The sequence below is a fragment of the Anolis carolinensis genome, chromosome 4 (genome assembly GCF_035594765.1).
Source record: "Anolis carolinensis isolate JA03-04 chromosome 4, rAnoCar3.1.pri, whole genome shotgun sequence".
Taxonomy (NCBI): domain Eukaryota; kingdom Metazoa; phylum Chordata; class Lepidosauria; order Squamata; family Dactyloidae; genus Anolis; species Anolis carolinensis.
The window spans coordinates 241,651,001-241,668,805 of record NC_085844.1 but is presented as its reverse complement, the minus strand read 5'-3'; the positions used below and the strand labels follow the sequence as shown (position 1 = coordinate 241,668,805).

The 17,805-nt window shown below is 40.3% G+C and overlaps 1 long non-coding RNA gene across 1 annotated transcript in view; it reads right to left on the bottom strand.

Annotated features, from left to right (window-relative positions):
- LOC134298533 (uncharacterized) overlaps positions 1 to 17,805 on the bottom strand; it is a 106,657-nt gene that overhangs the window by 9,514 nt on the left and 79,338 nt on the right. The window lies entirely within an intron of this gene.

The following is a 17,805-nucleotide window of genomic DNA, read 5'->3' as shown; positions in this document are numbered from 1 at the left end:
TTAATTATAATTAAAATAAATGTAAAAGTAACAACAATAATAGAGTAAATTAATAAATGTAATAATAACAATAGAGTAAAACAATAAATGTAACAATACCAATAATAATAGAGAAAAATACTAAATATACCATATATACTTGAGTATCAGCCGACCTGAATATAAGCCCACCAGGACCCTCACCCGAGTATAAGCCAAGGAGGGGTTTTTTCAGTCCTAAAAAGGGGCTGAAAAACTAGGCTTATACTCGAGTATATACAGTACATGCTTGATCATACAATAGTATTCCTGTACCTTCATATTACGTAAGGATAAGTCAAGGGTGAGAGTTCATAGGTGAGAATGGGGAGGTGGCAGGACTGGGGAAAAATACTTGTATTTTGACTGTGGGATATCAAGATTGTATGCTTCTATATGTGTGTGTGTGTGTGTATTCCACAATATCATCATCATCATCATCATCATCATCATCATCATCATCATCATCATCATATTTTCCAAGGAGCCATGTCATTTCTTGATCTGTCCAATTATGTCAGCCTCATTTGAGTCATTTTGGCTTCTAGTTCCGGCTGACATTTATTTGACAGTCTATGGTAGACTTCTTCTGAAGCACCACATCAGCGAAACTGAACTAATTAATAAAACAAGTTAATAATTTTCTTTCAGTCCAGTTTGCTGCCCCATATCAGAGTTGCTGCCCCATGTCATAAATGGAAGAAAATGGCTTTAAAGTGCCAAATACAATGATTAAACGTTCCTCGCCTCAAAACTGTGAATAGGGGCAGATACATTATTTTCTGCTCTACTATTTATTTGTCTTTTTATTAACTTATTCTAATATATTTATTTTAAATATAGGCAGAGAGAGGGAGGGGGAAGACAGAGAGAGAGAAGCAGGCCAGATAGGTTTTTCCACCTTGGTGTCTTAGAATCCACTCTCTCAGATTAACCTGGAACATAGATATCGATAGCTATAAATACAGATCTACACTGTAGAATCAATGCAGTTTGAGCACTTTAACTGCCATGGTTCAATGCTGGGATTTGTAGTTTTACCTGCTCTGTGAAAGAGTGATGGTGCCCCACCAACCCACAACTCCTACAATTTCATAGCATTGACCCAAGGCAGTTTAAGTTGTAACATTAATTCTACAGCATAGATACACTCTTAGAAAGACTTACACTTAGAATGAAATTGATCCGAACCCTTTCCTGAATACCAGAAATGAGTGGAGTTTGCAGACCTTATTTCCTATGTGGTTATGCCACCATTTCTTCTTCAGCAGTGTCATCAGAGCCAGCAAAGGATGATTTGGTTACTCGCTATCATTAAACAATTGGGAGTAAGAAATCTTTTTGCAATCGACAGCAAACCACCCAGAATTCTCCCAGGAGGTCCTGATCTACCTTTTGCCCAGCCCTACTTTCAAGAAACATCCTAGATCCAAAAGAGATGGAGGAGGGAATCACGACACTCTTAACTGTCAGCCTCACTGATTAAAATTGGCTTTAGCTGATTAATTTGCTGATTAAACCGATTAAAACTCCCAACCCTACTTAATGCTGAACACTAGATATAAGAGCCCCGCTGAAAGAAGAATTAAATTCACAGCGTCTCATCAAGCAGTAGCAGAAGAGTAACAGGAGTATGCAAAAGGAGCGGGGGGAAGAAAACATAACTGGATTATGATAAGCAGAAGAAAAACGCTGACTGTGATTTTTCTCACTCTCTTTTTATTCTTTTAACTCCTAGGTTTATTCCCCCATCCTTTGAACTCTTTTCCCCAAAGAGGCATGAAAAATTGAGAAGTGTGGGGAAAACACAGAATCTCCTCTTGCAACTCAGGTGAAAAATACATATGTAGTCTTTTATTTACTGAAGCCAGAAATAACTGTAATGAGACGAGGGAGTCCTGACTTGTTCCATTGCTTTATTCTGCAAAATAGTCAGGAAGGCATAGAGGAATTGTTTAACCCTTCGCAATCACCTTTCAGTGGCTCCGGTCTCATTGAGGTGGGGAATCTGCTCTGGGCATTAGCTTGAGTTTGAAAGTAGCTATGCAAACTCTATTATAGATGCAGTACTTTGGACAGAGCCTTGAAAGTTTGTTTGTTTGTTATATGTATTTATATACTACTTTTTATCTTAAAGGAGACTCAAATTGAAAAGTTGAATCGCTCATATAACATCTATGTGTGTAGGCAATGGAACCCAATGTTGGAGAGAGAGAGGCCATGGCATCATGGATAGGCCCTTGGAAGTTCAGGCTAAAACCTTGAATGAATTTGTGTTGTCGAAGGCTTTCATGGCCGGGATCACAGGGTTGTTGTATGTTTTCCAGGCTGTATGGTCATGTTCTAGAAGTATTCTCTCCTGATGTTTCACCCACATCTATGGCAGGCATCCTCAGAGGTTGTGAGGTATGGAAAAACTAAGTAAGGAAGGTTGATATATATCTGTGGAAAGTCCAGGGTGAGAGAAGAACTCTTTGGAGTTCAGTGTGAATTCTGTAGTTAATCACCTCAAATAGCATTGAATAGCTTCTTCTCCTGGCTTCCTGCCTGGGGGCATCCTTTGTTCAGAGTCATTAGTTGCTCTTGGTTCCCATGTCTGGAACTCCTCTGTTTTCAGAGTGTTGCTTCTTATTTACTGTTCTGATTTTTGAGTTTTGGCTACCAGTATTAAAAAAAGGCTTTAGAGAGTCGGCAGCCATCTTCTTTCCTGGCTGTTTCCAGTCAGCATTCTCTTTTACTCTCTAAGTGAAAAGCCTGCTCAAACCGGCTCCCTCAGCAGTATGGCAGGAAAAGTAGCCAATCATATTGCTAGCTCTTCACAGGCTCAGCCAATCAGCTGCTGACATGTACTTTTTCAGTTAACCCATTACATCATGGTGTCTTTTACAAACCCCAACAATTTCTGTTTCAGAACTGAAATGTGTGGAGGACCGGATCACTGCTGGCATTGTAGCAAAATTCAACAATTAGCCAATAGGAAAGAGTATATATTGTTTTTCACTGGGCAGTATTCTATCTTGGGCCATTCAGGAAAAGAATATTAGACAGTCATTTCTAACTGATTGGTGGTGGGCAGATCCTGGATCCAAACCTCAGCAGATACCAAGGAAAAACTGTAGTTTTGTCTGTGGAGCTTTACAGACATTTATTCCCTTACTGGGCAATCACTAGTTCATGTGGAAAAGAGGCACCTTGTTCGCAGCTGAGGCACATGGATGTAAATTTCACACTTTGTCAGCCCGAGGGTTCCCAGAAGGCTTCTTTGAATTGCTGGTATGGGAGAAAGGAAGGAGGGAGGGAGGTAGAAAGGAGAAAACTGACATTGCAAGAGTTTTGCTGGTGTCACTCTGGGAACAAGTCTGGGAGTTTTCTCTCTGTCTCTAAATTCTGCACAGAATTTACTGTCAACAGCTGAATGAAGCCCATTGGGATATTCTGACATGATCCTGACACGCAAAGAAAGTTGAGGTCAAGTGCAAAAGGATTGTCGAGAAAAGTTAGTACTATGTCAACATAACAAATGGGCATTGATGCACATTAGGACTGCTTGCAGTGAACACCAATGGGCATCATATCTAACGCACAACAGCTGCATCAGCTAGCCACAATGTTTTGCTAGTATGCTGAGATACATTCTCACAATTCACTAGGATGGTTCTTTAGTGCTTCTGAGTATGAAGAAAATTATGCAATGTAGACAATGATATAGAATCATGGCCCCTGTAACTATAACTAAAGATATATTTATACTGTAAAATCAATGAAATTAGATACCACTTTAATTGCCATGTCTCAATATTATGAAATTCTTGGATATTTTGAACGTGATGACTAAAGACCTTGTAAAACTACAGCTCCCGTTATTGTATAGCATTGAGCTATTTAAGTAAAAGTGGTGTTAAACTGCATTAATTCTACAGTGCTGATGAAAGCTAAATGCATTGAGGCGTGGCAGTTAATATGGTGTTAAACTGCATTCATTCTTAAGTATTAATGAAACCTAAATCTCTTATTGGTAATCTTAATGGAACTATTTAGTTAGATCTGTAATGGCAAAATATTTTTTTAATTGTTTTTTGTGCATTAGCAGCTCTCAGTCATTGATATGTTGCATGATGCTGCTGCTGTTGTTCATGGTGCATAACGCTTGTGCATCAGATTTCTAAATGCAGGTGTTTATGCTATTCTGACATCATGCTGGGTGACGGGCCACAACTGCATTCAGTTCAAAAGCGAAATTCTATTTCTCATGCAGTTGCGCACTATTGGATGCTGTGTATTCAGCGTACCATTAGATAAATGACAAATAGGATGGGTGAATCCTCACTTGAAGAAAGTACTTGTGAAAGGGATCTAGGTGTCTTAGCAGACTACAATATGAACATGAGTCAACAATGCAATACAGCAGCTTAAAAAGCCAATGCAATTCTAGCCTGCATCAATAGGAGTATAGTGTCCAGATTGAGGGAAGTAATGGTGCCCTTCAATTCTGCTTCGGTCAAACCTCACCTGGAATAATGTGTCCAGTTATGTGTGTCACAATTTAAGAAGGATATTGACAAGATGGAACATGTCTAGAGAAGGGCAATCCAAATTATCAAAGACATATGAGGAACAGCTTAGGGAGCTGGGTATGTCTAGCTTGGAGAAAAGAAGGCTGAGAGGGGACATGATTGCTATGTTTAAATATTTGAAAAGATGTCACATTGAAGAGAAAGCAGGCTTGTTTTCTTTTTCTCTGAAGACTAGGATATGGAGCAATGGGTTCAAATTTCAGGAAAAAATATTTCACATACATATTAGGAAGAACTTCCTGATGGTAAGAGCAGAAAATGCTGCCTTGAAGCATGGCAGAGTATACTTCTCTGGAGGTTTTTAAGCGGAGGCTCGATGGATTCTGTTGGGGGTGCTTTGATAGTGTTTCCTGCAAGGCAGGGGTTGGGCCATATGGCCATTTGGTTCCTTTCAACTCTATGATAATATGATTTTAGATTTGCTGGGATTGTGGAATCAGCAAGCACATTCATAGTAGATACACAGTTCATTCAATAATATTGGTATTCAGCACAAGAGTGGCATGACACACCCACCTCTTAACTGTATGAGTGTAGATTTAATTCTAAATAACCACAATGTAGGAATTCAGCATTTGCATTTTCTTCTCCCACTGAAACATTTTGTACCCATTCTTTCTAATTTTATTTTTGATGTGTACTTTACCTAATGTACACAATATTGACAGAAGCTCGTCTTCCACTATTTCCCATAAATCACACATATTTTCTCCATTTGCATTCTACAATCTGTGCATTATTTGGTGCACAGGTTTGTTTTCTGGGAATGCCATGTAAACTTCACAGATATACAATATGCAAGGAAGAAAGTGCTACTTTCATTGAATCTGTCAATTGTAATGACATTTCTTTCCATCCCTGGCAGGGGGCTGGAGGAATTGACACCATTCTAAATCTCATCTTCAGATTCTATTTGAGGTTTTCTCCTTCCCCAAAACAAGCTAGAAAACACATCCAATCTTGTCCTTTCTATTATTTTTTTTCTATTATTTTATCAATGTTCTGCATCACAACTAATGCATCAGCTTGTTGTACAAAGTGTCCCAGAATATCTTTCAAATATCACTTGAACTAGAACTTATGCTTGATAGTTTACAAAACCAGCTCAATGTGCCAAAGATAACTGGGATGTGACAGAAGTGAGTGCTCCGTGAATTAAATGGTCTATGCTGGAACTGTGAGTTTTTCATGGCTCTTTTGGCTCCTTTGGCTTAACAATCTTTGTTATGTTGGTTTTGTTTGCTAAAACAATCTAAAGAACATTCTTTCTCACTTGTACATTACAGTAAAATAATGTCTCAAAATATTACTAAAGCTGATTAAAGACATGTAAACCAGATTTTATGCACTATGGAGAAGAGGCTTTATGCACATTTTTGGTGAAAAAAAAAGTTATGATTGCATTTCCCCATAAATACAACAGTCTTTTTATATGCAAAATCCTGTATGAAATTTCAGGAAAAATTCAAGTGCATACAGAAATAAATACATACATTGGTAATGGTGAAAATAATCCTTTCTGTTTTGTCTTCCTTAAAGAAAACATAGTATATCTGTTCTTGGAGGGAAAACTTCATTGGATATTAAAGTTCTCTATAATTGTAAGACTGTGGCAAATGCCTGTTCTTGAATGTAGTACCTGTGTGCCTGCTATATTATCAAGAGATGGGAGGTTATTCCCTCCAGCAATTTCCATCTTGTATTAACATTAATTTCCTTCCATTCTCCATTCTATTATTGTACAATGAGACTTCATTTGCAGTTGTTTGTTAACTCAAGTTGACTTCAATTTATGGCATTTCTATAACTCAACCTGTTATCAATAGATTCAGGTTTTTCAAACTAAGGGCTACAGTATCCTTGATTGAGTCTATACAACTACAATGCAATCTTCACCTTTTCCTACTGCAGGCTACCTTGCCAAATACCACAGATGCATCTACATTGTGGAATTAATGCAGTTTGGCACCACTTTGACTGTCATGACACAATGTGATGGAATCCTGGAAGTTGTACTTTAGTGAGACACTAGCACTATTTGGCAGTGAAGGCTGAAGAGCATGTAAAATCACAGCACCCATGATTTTATAGCATGAAGCCATGCCAGTTAAAGTAGTACCGAATTGCATTAAGTCTATAGTGTATACACACTCCCTGTTCTTTCTTGTGAATCATATCCTCTGCAAACTAGAGTCAAAATTCAATTTAAAGTGCCAGCAAAACTAGACTTGCTGAGTTAATTGACAAATGCTAAATCAGAATGTACGTAAACCCCACTGATTCAATGGGTCTAGCCACTGGATTTAGTCTTAGGTGAACATGGAATTTCAGGCTGTGTTCAAGATAAATAATATTTTCTTGAGCTTTGGGAAAGGACTAGTAGCAGCATATTTTTAAATAAATTGGTATCCATTGGTGTCCATTCTTGTTTTCAAAAGTCTCATAAGTAGAAGTGTCTTCATTGCATACAATTTTGACAGATTTTGTTGCAACTGGTGTTGTTGTTGGGTTTAAAAAAAAAAAAAAAAGAGTGGAGGAAGACAATGCAGCACATATACATTTTCACATATCAGTAATCTAGCAATACTTATTATTCTACTCATAACCAGAAAATAACAGAATTTAAATGAAGGGAAATCCCAAGAATTCTCATAAAAGCTTAGAAAAATGATTAAAAGGTACAATTTTTCTGGGATTACAACACTCATACATGTCTGGCCACTTTTTTTTTTTTAGTTTGCAGTAATGCAGCAATCATTGCAGTAGGGATGAGAAGCATGTGGTTTACCGATTGAATTGTGTGTGTCCATTTGTCTCCTTTGAGTATTCAAAAGCCAGAAGTAGGTATATGTTTGGACACACAACTTTTAAAATGCTTTGAATGTTAAATTTAAAAAAGTTGACCATGATAAGTTGGGGCATTTTACAGGCAACCTTCCATTCACAAATACATATTAACCAATTGAGAATGATTTGCTCAACCTTTTCCAATGAGCCCAGAGGAAAAGAATGACTCCAAACAAAATGTAGATGAGAAAAGGAGTGGGAAAGAGAACATAAATGACAGCTATTTCCCAAGAAGGATAGCTGTTTGGAGAAATGTCAGATGTGACAGAAAGAATTATGGTTCCACATGTAAGGTTGGGATGAGTTGACCTTTCTCCAGCCAGCATTTGTCTATCCCCTGCTTTCCATTTTCCTGCCCTACAGTCTTTGAATTCTCTATTTTCAGAGGCCAAAGACTCTCCTGTGTCGGAAACAATGCTTCTCTATTGATGTTGCCCAGTACTTAATTCAGAGCACAACTTGGATCTGCAGCTCTGATAGTCTTCTGTTGGCCAATTGACTGGGGGATTCTGGGCATCACAGTCATGGAAAAGAGAGGTGAAACTTTACCAAGCTATGAGTTTGAGACAAAATGATGCAGAGGCTTCCTGGGAATATCAAACCCTGATGGGTCATCCCTTGATCATTTGAGAAATATTCTCCAAAGCTACGCAGTTAGTTTTTTATTGGTTTTCTTACATTTTGTTATATTCTATATTAAGCCCTGGCTCCTGCTGTTGTCTCCTGAGAAGGATCCAAGGGTACATCTATGCTGTAGAATTAAGAATTAAGACACTGCACAGTCTTTAGCCTCCTCTGTCAAAGAGCGCTCGTGCCAGAACAAACTACAGCTCCCAGGATTGTATAGCAGTGAGCCATGACAGTTTAAGTGATGTCAAATTGCATTAGCTCTACAGTGTAGATGCAACCTGTGTGTTGCAGACTGTAGACATGGGTTTCATGAAACAGGAAGCAGAAATAGTACAATTAGTACAGTAGTTTTGTCCTCAAGTCTCTGAATTCCACTGACCAGGGCTATGTTGCTTGAGGAATATGGGGAATTGTAGCCCAAACAATTTCCCCTACCCAGTTCCTTTGATCCAAATTTTTCCTTTATCATCAGTAGCCAATAGGACAAGCTCACCCTTCCTACAAGCAAGCAGTAAGGGTAGTTAAAAGACTTAAGGATGAAAAAGTAAAAGCTAATGTGAGAGGCTACCTGATTCCCATGATTAATTATTTGGTGCAATGAAAAGAAATGCTTAGTCTCCTGTTCTGAGACCGAGATTGTCCATCCTGCGTTCATACTAAAACAGTTTTTTCATCTTATTAAAACTTAGAAAAAGCAGGAAAGTGTGGAAAAACTCACCTTGTTTTTGTGCAAAGAAACATCAATTTTGAAGCAGAAACCAGTGTACAAAAAGAAAATGTGCAAGTATATCTATAGCTGAGTGGGGTACAATATGCCCTTCTGAAATAGCTCATCCCTGAAATAAGAGAAAGAGGGTGAGGGTATTTGTAGGAGCAAGGGCTGAAAGGCTAAATCGCCAGGGATTTTTCCTTGTCTTGTATATTAACCCAATACTACAATTAAGAATATCAGGGGTATAAAAGCTTACCTTTCATTCAAAGATAGAGTCTTACAGATCCTAAGTATTCATTTCTGATCCTGGTTTCAAAGAGGTTGTTGGCATTTAATTCTGTGATCCTGTTTGATGCAGGAGTCTGATGCTGGATCTACACTGCTATATCAAATTCAGATTATCTGCTTTGAATTGAATTATTTGGCAGTGTAGGCTCATATAATTCAGTTCAAAGCAGATGATGTGGATTATCTGCTTTATCTGGATTATACGGCAGTGTAGTTCCAGCTTGAATCTTATTGCTTGTCCCAACTAGAGTAGGCCCATTGACTTCTGTTGATCCATCATTCATCAGTTGATTCAATAGGTCTACTGTTGCTGGAACCAGGGGCGGTTCAACCATTAGGCGAGCTAGGCAGTTGCCTGAGGCGCCATCCTCTGGGGGGCGCCGTTGAGGCAACTCCACCCAGGTGTGGCCTCCGCCCAGGCGTGGCCTCCGCCCAGGCGTGGCCTCCGCCCAGGCGTGGCCTGTTCTGGCCTTTGCCCTTGAGGCCAGGTCTCTGGGCTGCCTGGCCATGTTCCAGAAGCATTCTCTCCTGACGTTTCACCCACATCTATGGCAGGCATCTTCAGAGGTTCTGAGGTCTGTTGGAAGCTAGGTAAGTGGGGTTTATATATATGTGGAAAGTCCAGGGTGGGAGAAAGAGCTCTTGTCTGTTGTTGCAATTGGCCAGCTTGATTATCATTAAATGGGCTTGCAGATTCAAAGCCTGGCTGCTTCCTCCCTGGGGGCATCCTTGGTTGGGAGGTGTTAGCTGGTCCTGATTGTTTCTTGTCTGGATTTCCCTTGTTTTCAGAGTGTTGTTCTTTATTTAGGCTTTTCCTTAATCCCTCCTTATTATCCATCATTTTCACTTATCCAACTCTTTTATTTTTCAGTGATTGGTTTTTTTTTTGGGGGGGGGGCATGCCAAAATTCTGTTTGCCTACACTTGAAAATTACCTTGGGCCAGCCCTGGCTGGAACTAACCACCTGGGGTTATGTCATCGACCCTTTTTGGGGCTAAACTTGGTAAAACTTGATCAAATTCCTCACTCTATTCTGAAAATCAGTTTTAGCGCTCAATTTCTGAGTCATTTTATAATTTTCATACCCTAAATTGGACAAATCCCCCCTCTAACAATTCCCTCCAATCTCCTGCTGCCAACAAATATTTGAAAACATTATAGTTAGTTATCACAGACCATTCACAATCTGAGCCTTGTTTTGAGCAGAATTTACATGTAGATATTTTTTACAGAAAACACTTTACGTGAATTTTTCATGTATAAACAGTAAAAAAAAAATTGGCAATGAAAATTCTCCCATGCCCAAAACAACTATGTGCATGTGAATTTTGTGCACAATAATTCTTCAACTTATTTGTCTCCCCCTGTATGTTTCTTAAAATATATTTTGTCTGATGAAGATGACAGTGGAGATTCATACGTATTCTGTGCATTTTTAGTTTGGACACTAAAGTTATTGGTGTTTGGGGATTTTGAATCTTCTTAGTCCAGGATTCCATTCATTTTGACATAAGAAAAGCATTTTAAAAATAATTTTGAATACTTTCAAATTCTAGATATACTTGTGCAGAAGGCACCTTTATGTGTAGGTTGATGGCAGGATTTGATGGATTTTGATATGATCATGGATATGTCAAATGGCATTCTAAGGAGAGGAGAAGGCAATAATGGCGACTCAGTGGGCCATCTGCGTTCGGCCACCACTGCTGTCCTTTTCCCATCCAAACACTGAAAAAGGTCATAACTTGTAACACTGTGGAGACAGTAGAAATGCTTCATTTAGGTTCTCCTGGAATGGACTTAGCTCCCATTTTTCACCTCTCTACTCAGAAAGGGGTGTGATTCCTTTTTTTTTAATAAGAGTTAAAGTATAGGGCTTACACTGATATAAGTCGACCTACCTTTTGGGGTTGGTGTTATACATAGTATGCTTTCCAGACTTACCCCCAGCATTAAAATAGCTAAAAGGCAGCCAAAATGGCAACCAGAAGTGATGTGGCTTCTGCTGCAACAGTCTGACTTGCAAAGGGGGGAGAACTGCAGAGGTGACTTGTAGTCCAGTAGTACACCCAAGTTGCCCAACTCTGCAGCAGTACAAAAAAGGTGACTTGTTCCGAGCTTTGATTCAGTTCCTTCCTGTCCTTTTTTTAATTTCAATTTTGACCAAAATTCCAGAGCACAGCTCATCTGACTGAAGGCATTGTGCCAGATTTAGAAGAGTGGTGCAGTGGGATGCTCAAGTAGCTCGTTGGAGGATTGGTAAAAGACCAAGACTAAAAGAGAGAGAGAGAGAGAGAGAGAGAGAGAGAAACCCAGAGAAACCTGGCTGAGTTGAAAACCCATTAGTCAGATTGCACCTGATGTTCTTAAGTGCTATTCCCCTCACACTTCAGCAGACATAACAATGTGTTCTGAGCACACTGGCCAAGTTTGCATTGCCACGAGCGAAAAACTGGATCAGTCCCTGAAAATGTAGCTTTTCTGATTCATCGGACTTGCTGCACTTCTATCGTCAGCCCAAACCTTTAGAAGTCTCTGCTGAAAGAAGCATTATCCGAGAGGCGATTTCATAGTGTCCTCCAAAGGAAAAAGAAATCCATTTGAAAAACAAAACCCAAACAAACAAACCATCTCGGGGTCAGAGAAGATTTATCCCAGCCAAGAGTTTAATCCAAAAGCTCTGACATGAATACCCAGCAGATGCATGATGTAGAAATGGCAGGCAGGCTTCCTGATGGCAGAACCTTCACATTGTACCTGGACAGAATTCTAAATAGTTTAGCTGGATGTTGAGGAAATGGGTTGCATAATGCACAATGGAGTATATGAAGAGATATGAGCTCTGGTTGAAAGGCATAGCTACCAGGGAGACAAGACTCCAGGGCAGAAGGGAGAATGTTCAAGTGGTGAGGTATGGGAGGTCTGGTTTTTGTTTTTGTTTTTTTAAAAAAATCTATTTGCAACTTTCCTGCAATGGAAGCAAGTAACTTTAATGTCAGTGGGGAACTAATTCAACTCCAAGTATTAGGATGGCTCCTTTAAAGTTCTGACTAAAACCTGAAGTGGATTTGCAACTCCATTGGCATGGAAACCACAAGATTCCCATGCAGCAACGGCATAAAAACCCTTACATGTTTTTACTCATGTACAGTAAATTGTCCTCTTTTACAGGGTTTAAGAGTGCAGCACACCTTTCAATAAAAGACATGGATGCTATTTTTTTTTAACCTGTGAGGATGCCTCTTTTGGAATATATATGTCCTCAATAGTGATTCTGTGATCGGTTTCCACTGAACATTGACCACAAACTCATGCGGGTGGAGAGGAGTATTCTCTCTAACGATATGTAAGACCTCCAGTATAACTCTATGGTCAACTTCTGGGTTTTATTTTGGGGGGAGGGGGGTTCAGAAAAAGGAATCTCAGGGTGTGGAATACTCATTCAAAAATGACCAATAAGCTTACCCAGGAAGGTTCTACAAGATCATTTAACCCAGATGTGGGTTAAACTGAGCTGGTTTGTTGAGAGCGCCTATGCAGGCACCACTGGAACTGGTTGGAAGCTGGGATGGTGGCCACAGAAATCTGTTAAATTCAGATCAATCTGAACCCTTAATGGGCAGCAGCATGCCAATCGTTTACAGGCTGCAGCATGTCCAATGAGAATCTAGCTTTGTTTCTGAGTTTTTAAAACACATTGGCTCCTGATGAGTGCTCTGCATTTCTCTGTCTTCAATCCTACTCTGCATGAGATATGTAGTGATCAGCTTCAGTCATTTTTATGGCTTATCCCAGAATTTCTAGCGCTGTTTCTGGCTGGGTGCATAGTTTCTGGGTGGGGCATACGTTTTGCGGACACTCCACTCTCAAGATGGCTTGAAATTGTATTGTAATGCCTATATATTACTATGCTCAGAAGAGAGGAAGCTACAGGTTGAGCAGAAATCTGAAATTCAGATACTCCAAAATCCAAAATTCTCCACATGGCCAGGTAGCTCTGTTTTGATCGGTTATTTGAACACAAACTTTATTTCATGCACAAAATTATTTTTAAAAATTGTATAACATTATCTCCAGGTTATGTTTATTAAGTGTACATGAAACATAAATGCATTTCATGTTTAGACTTGGATCCAACCTCCAAGACATCTTATTGCATTGTGTATGTATATGCAAATACAGGTATTCCAAAATACAAAACACTTTTGTTCCCCAAATATTTTGGATAAAGCACAATCAAACCTGTATTTATTCTTGCAAGTGAGAAGAAAAAAAAACAAGCCTAATATTCCTAGAACATATATGTACATGAAATTAGAGTAAAATGTTTGTGTAGCAGGGCTTTCACTGTGGTGGTCCCCAACTATAACTCCTTATCTTAAAAGTTAAGCTGACTTCATGTATTATAAGTTTTTGGTAGACAGCCAAAACAGTATTACTCCATTTGGCCTTCAATGATTGAAACTGTTCTATTTTAACTTTTCTATAATTGTGGGCTGGCAAGCGATAAATACTGATAGCTTAAGTAAATAAATAGGTGTGCAGCTATTATTGCATGCCGATCTTGTTATTCACCTTTCATGAGCATATTAGCCCCTTCCATCAGAGGGAAGTGTCATATTTTGCTAAGTAGATGGTTTATTTCAAGTAAACTCTGCATTGCTATGTATTGACCTTTAAGGTTTTTAATTTAGATTTGCTGTCCTCACCTGGCATTTGTTATTAAACCCCTTGAAGATCAAGCAAAGGTCACTGCCACCCCCATCACATGTATTTTTAAACCATCTTGGATAGTGCTGAATCAAACTTATGGTTTTGTTGTCCAATTTTTTTTCCTTTCCAAAAAAGAAAGAAGCATTATCATATTCCGAGGCTGTACTGAGCAGCTGACAATAAATCCAAGGGAAGTAGGTCCCGAATTTTTAAAGAGGTTTCCCTCCGGGAATGTCAATTACTTTTCTCTCCCAACACCGCAGCCATTGTCTCCCCCATGAAATTCAGCTGCTGTTTGAAAAATGCAACGGCTTTGATATCATCGTTCATTTCGTGCTCAGAGCTTGGTGAGGTGGGGAGACTTTTTTGCAAATTACTTTTAAACACAAGTCCTGGATCCTCAGTTGCCGTAAGCTTGCACAATTCCAACAGCTTAGTGGTGTTTTTTTAAAACATAAATTGGGGACAATGAGGTCAATTCATCATCAACATCATCATCATTAAATAGGATGTGTCTATTTGCTTGAAGAATGTGAGTTTATAGCTAACTGGGCTTAGGAGCCTAGGTTTGGATCCCGCATTCGCTACAGTGAACTCAAGGAAGTATACGAGGTTTTCCTGCTCTATGCTCTATTTTTTATATAAGAAAACCCTAAGATGTAAGTCAGACAGAGAGTTCATCTACAATGTCAGATTAATGCAGTTTTACACTACTTTAACTGCTGAGTAATTGAATCAGATCCACATTCCAATTACTTCGTCCTCTGGTGCTTTCACCACACCTTAAGTGATCAGTGTGGATATGCCCATGGAAAATTGGGATTTGCAATTTGGTAAGGCATTAGCACTCTTTAGAAAAGAAAGATAAAGACCTATTAAAACAGCAAATACCAGAATTCATAGCATTGAGCCATGGTTCTCGCAGAAGCAGAGGCAGCAGGAGGACATTTTTGCTCCCTGGCTTCAGGTAGGATTTGGCTAAGATTTGGCTAAGATTTTAAAGGCACCTTTACTAACTATCCTTTGCAGTACATACAGGAAACAAAGCAACATAAACAAATACACAAAGAGGTGGTTTGTTGCAGTTTGCACATAAAGTGCGTGCATATTACTTAACTGTACAAAGATCCCACTTGGCCACCACGCTCACCAAGAGATGCAACAAAAGCAAAACATTCCCATCACATGCACCAGCTGTGGCATGTTCCGCTTTTTCACACAAAAACTAGACAACTACATCTGCTCCAAATGCAAACAGATGACTCTGATGGAGCAGAGGATCCAACAGCTCGAGCACCGTATTAAGACCCTTAAGGACATTCAGGCACTCGAGCTCTTCTTGGACACTGCACAACACGCTGCTGTAGATCAGCAGCCTGCATCACACCAACACCACCAAGACCATGATCAGGAACCTTATGGGGAGATCAACTCAAAGGTAGACAACCCTCAGGCTTGGAAGGAGGTCACCCATAGAAGGAGACGCAGGACCAGGCAGCCTCCGCAGAACTCCTCTGCTCAGCTGCATTTACACAACAGATTTGAAATTCTTACATCATTAACATACAATCAGGAAACACATCTTGTGGAGGACCACAGTTTCTTAGATACTACTCAGTGGACCACCCTGGATCAATGCGCAGGGGATAGCCCTGACGGGGACAGTGCATCACCACAGTCACACTTATGTAATCATGCAAATGCTCCATCCCCAATCATAGACCAGGAGCAACAGGAACATCCTTGGGAGAGTAATGGGCTCTTGGATGTATCTCAATGGATTGTCATTGATGAATGCACTGGGGATGTTGAGGAGGAGGACAACACTTTACACCTCCATGATTCACTTCAACAGGAACACTCTTCAGGGGACATACACACTGTCTTGCACAAAAGGGACCCTGTCAATCCTCAAAGGAAACAGGTCTTGGTAGTAGGTGACTCCCTCCTTAGAGGAACGGAAGCCATCATTTCCAGACCGGATGGGATGGCTCGAGAAACATGCTGCCTCCCGGGGGCAAAAATACACCATATCACTCAGAGGCTCAGCAGGCTCCTAAAGCCCCATCACCCTCCCCACCTTATGTTGATACATGTAGGTACCAATGACACCGCTAGGCATACTTTTCAAAAGATCACAAATGATTTTCGAGCTCTGGGAACAAAGCTAAAACTGTATAATGTACATGTGATCTTTTCATCCCTCCTCCCTGTTGTAGGACACGGCTCTACAAGGGCCGGAAAAATAGTACAGGTCAATAACTGGCTCAGAAAATGGTGTCAAGAGGAGCATTTTGGCTTCCTTGACCATGGTCTACTCTTCCAAGAGGATGGACTACTGGCAAGCGATGGGGTGCATCTCACACAAGTAGGAAAACATCTTTTTGCACACAGACTCACAAACCTCATCAGGCGCACTTTAAACTAGATCCACTGGGGGAGGGGAACAACAGCCTGGCGAACAATATATTACCCACGACCACAGGGAACCGCCGAAAGGCTAAACGGAGGGCTGCACAAACACAGCAAGGACCAAGTACAGAGAGCACAATAATCCCAAATAAACAGTTCGAGAGGAGGTCACAGGGGCTTACATGTCTTTACACTAATGCTCAGAGCATGGGAAATAAGCAAGACGAACTCCAACTCCTAGCACAGCACCACACATACGATGTCATAGGCATCACTGAAACCTGGTGGGATGACTCCCATCACTGGAATTTAACCATTGAGGGCTATAACCTCTTTCACAGAAATAGAACAAAGGGGAGAGGAGGGGGAGTAGCTTTATATGTCAAAAACAGTTACGTTGCAGAAGAAATGCAAGACTGTAATCCGGGAAACCAGCTTGAAAGCATCTGGATAAGAATCAAGGGAACCGGGACTCAAAAAGATCTTGTCGTGGGTGTCTACTACAGACCTCCGAGTCAGGATGAAGGACTTGATGAAGCCTTCTGTCAACAGCTGACCAAACAGGCACAAAGAAGAGATATAGTAGTCATGGGCGATTTCAATTATCCCGATATCTGCTGGAAAACAAACTCAGCCAAGAGTACAAAGGCCAACAAATTCCTCACTTGCCTTGCAGATAATTTTATGGTCCAGAAGGTAGAAGAGGCAACAAGGGGATCAGCAACTCTTGATCTAATCTTAACAAATGTGGAAGACCTGATCAATACAGTTGAAGTGGTTGGATCCTTAGGGGCAAGTGACCATGTGCTCCTGCAGTTTGCAATACAAAGGAATGCTGAAACTAAGACAAGTCAAACATGCTTTCTGGACTTTAAGAGAGCTGACTTCCAAAAAATGAAGGAATTACTGAGCGGCATTCCATGGACGCCGATATTAAAAAACAAGGGAGTTAAGGATGGATGGGAGTTTTTCAAAAGTGAAATACTCACGGCGCAAATGCAAGCAGTGCCAACAAAGAAGAAAAATAAGACAAGTGCAAAGAAGCCAGAATGGATGTCCAAAGAACTTCTAACTGAGCTAAAGCTCAAAAGTGACATGCACAAGAAGTGGAAAAGGGGAGAAATCACCAAAGAAGAATTCAAACGTATAGCCAACACCTGTAGGGAAAAGGTTCGCAAGGCTAAAGCGCAAAATGAGCTCAGGCTTGCCAGGGACATAAAAAACAACAAAAAAGGCTTTTTTGCTTACGTTGGTAGAAAAAGGAAGAAAAAGGAGGCGATAGGGCCATTGCAAGGAGAAGATGGGGTGATGGCGACAGGGGACAGGGAAAAGGCAGAACTGCTCAATACCTTCTTTGCCTCGGTCTTCTCAGAAAAAGAAAGCCATCTTCAACCTCAGCAACACGGAATGGACGAAGGATTGGGGGAAATCCAACCCCAAATAGGGAGACACGTTGTCCAGGAACACCTGGCCTCTCTAAACGAATTCAAGTCGCCAGGGCCAGATCAGCTACACCCAAGAGTACTGAAGGAACTAGCGGAAGTTATTTCAGAACCACTGGCAATTATCTTCGAGAGTTCTTGGAGAACGGGAGAAGTCCCAGCAGATTG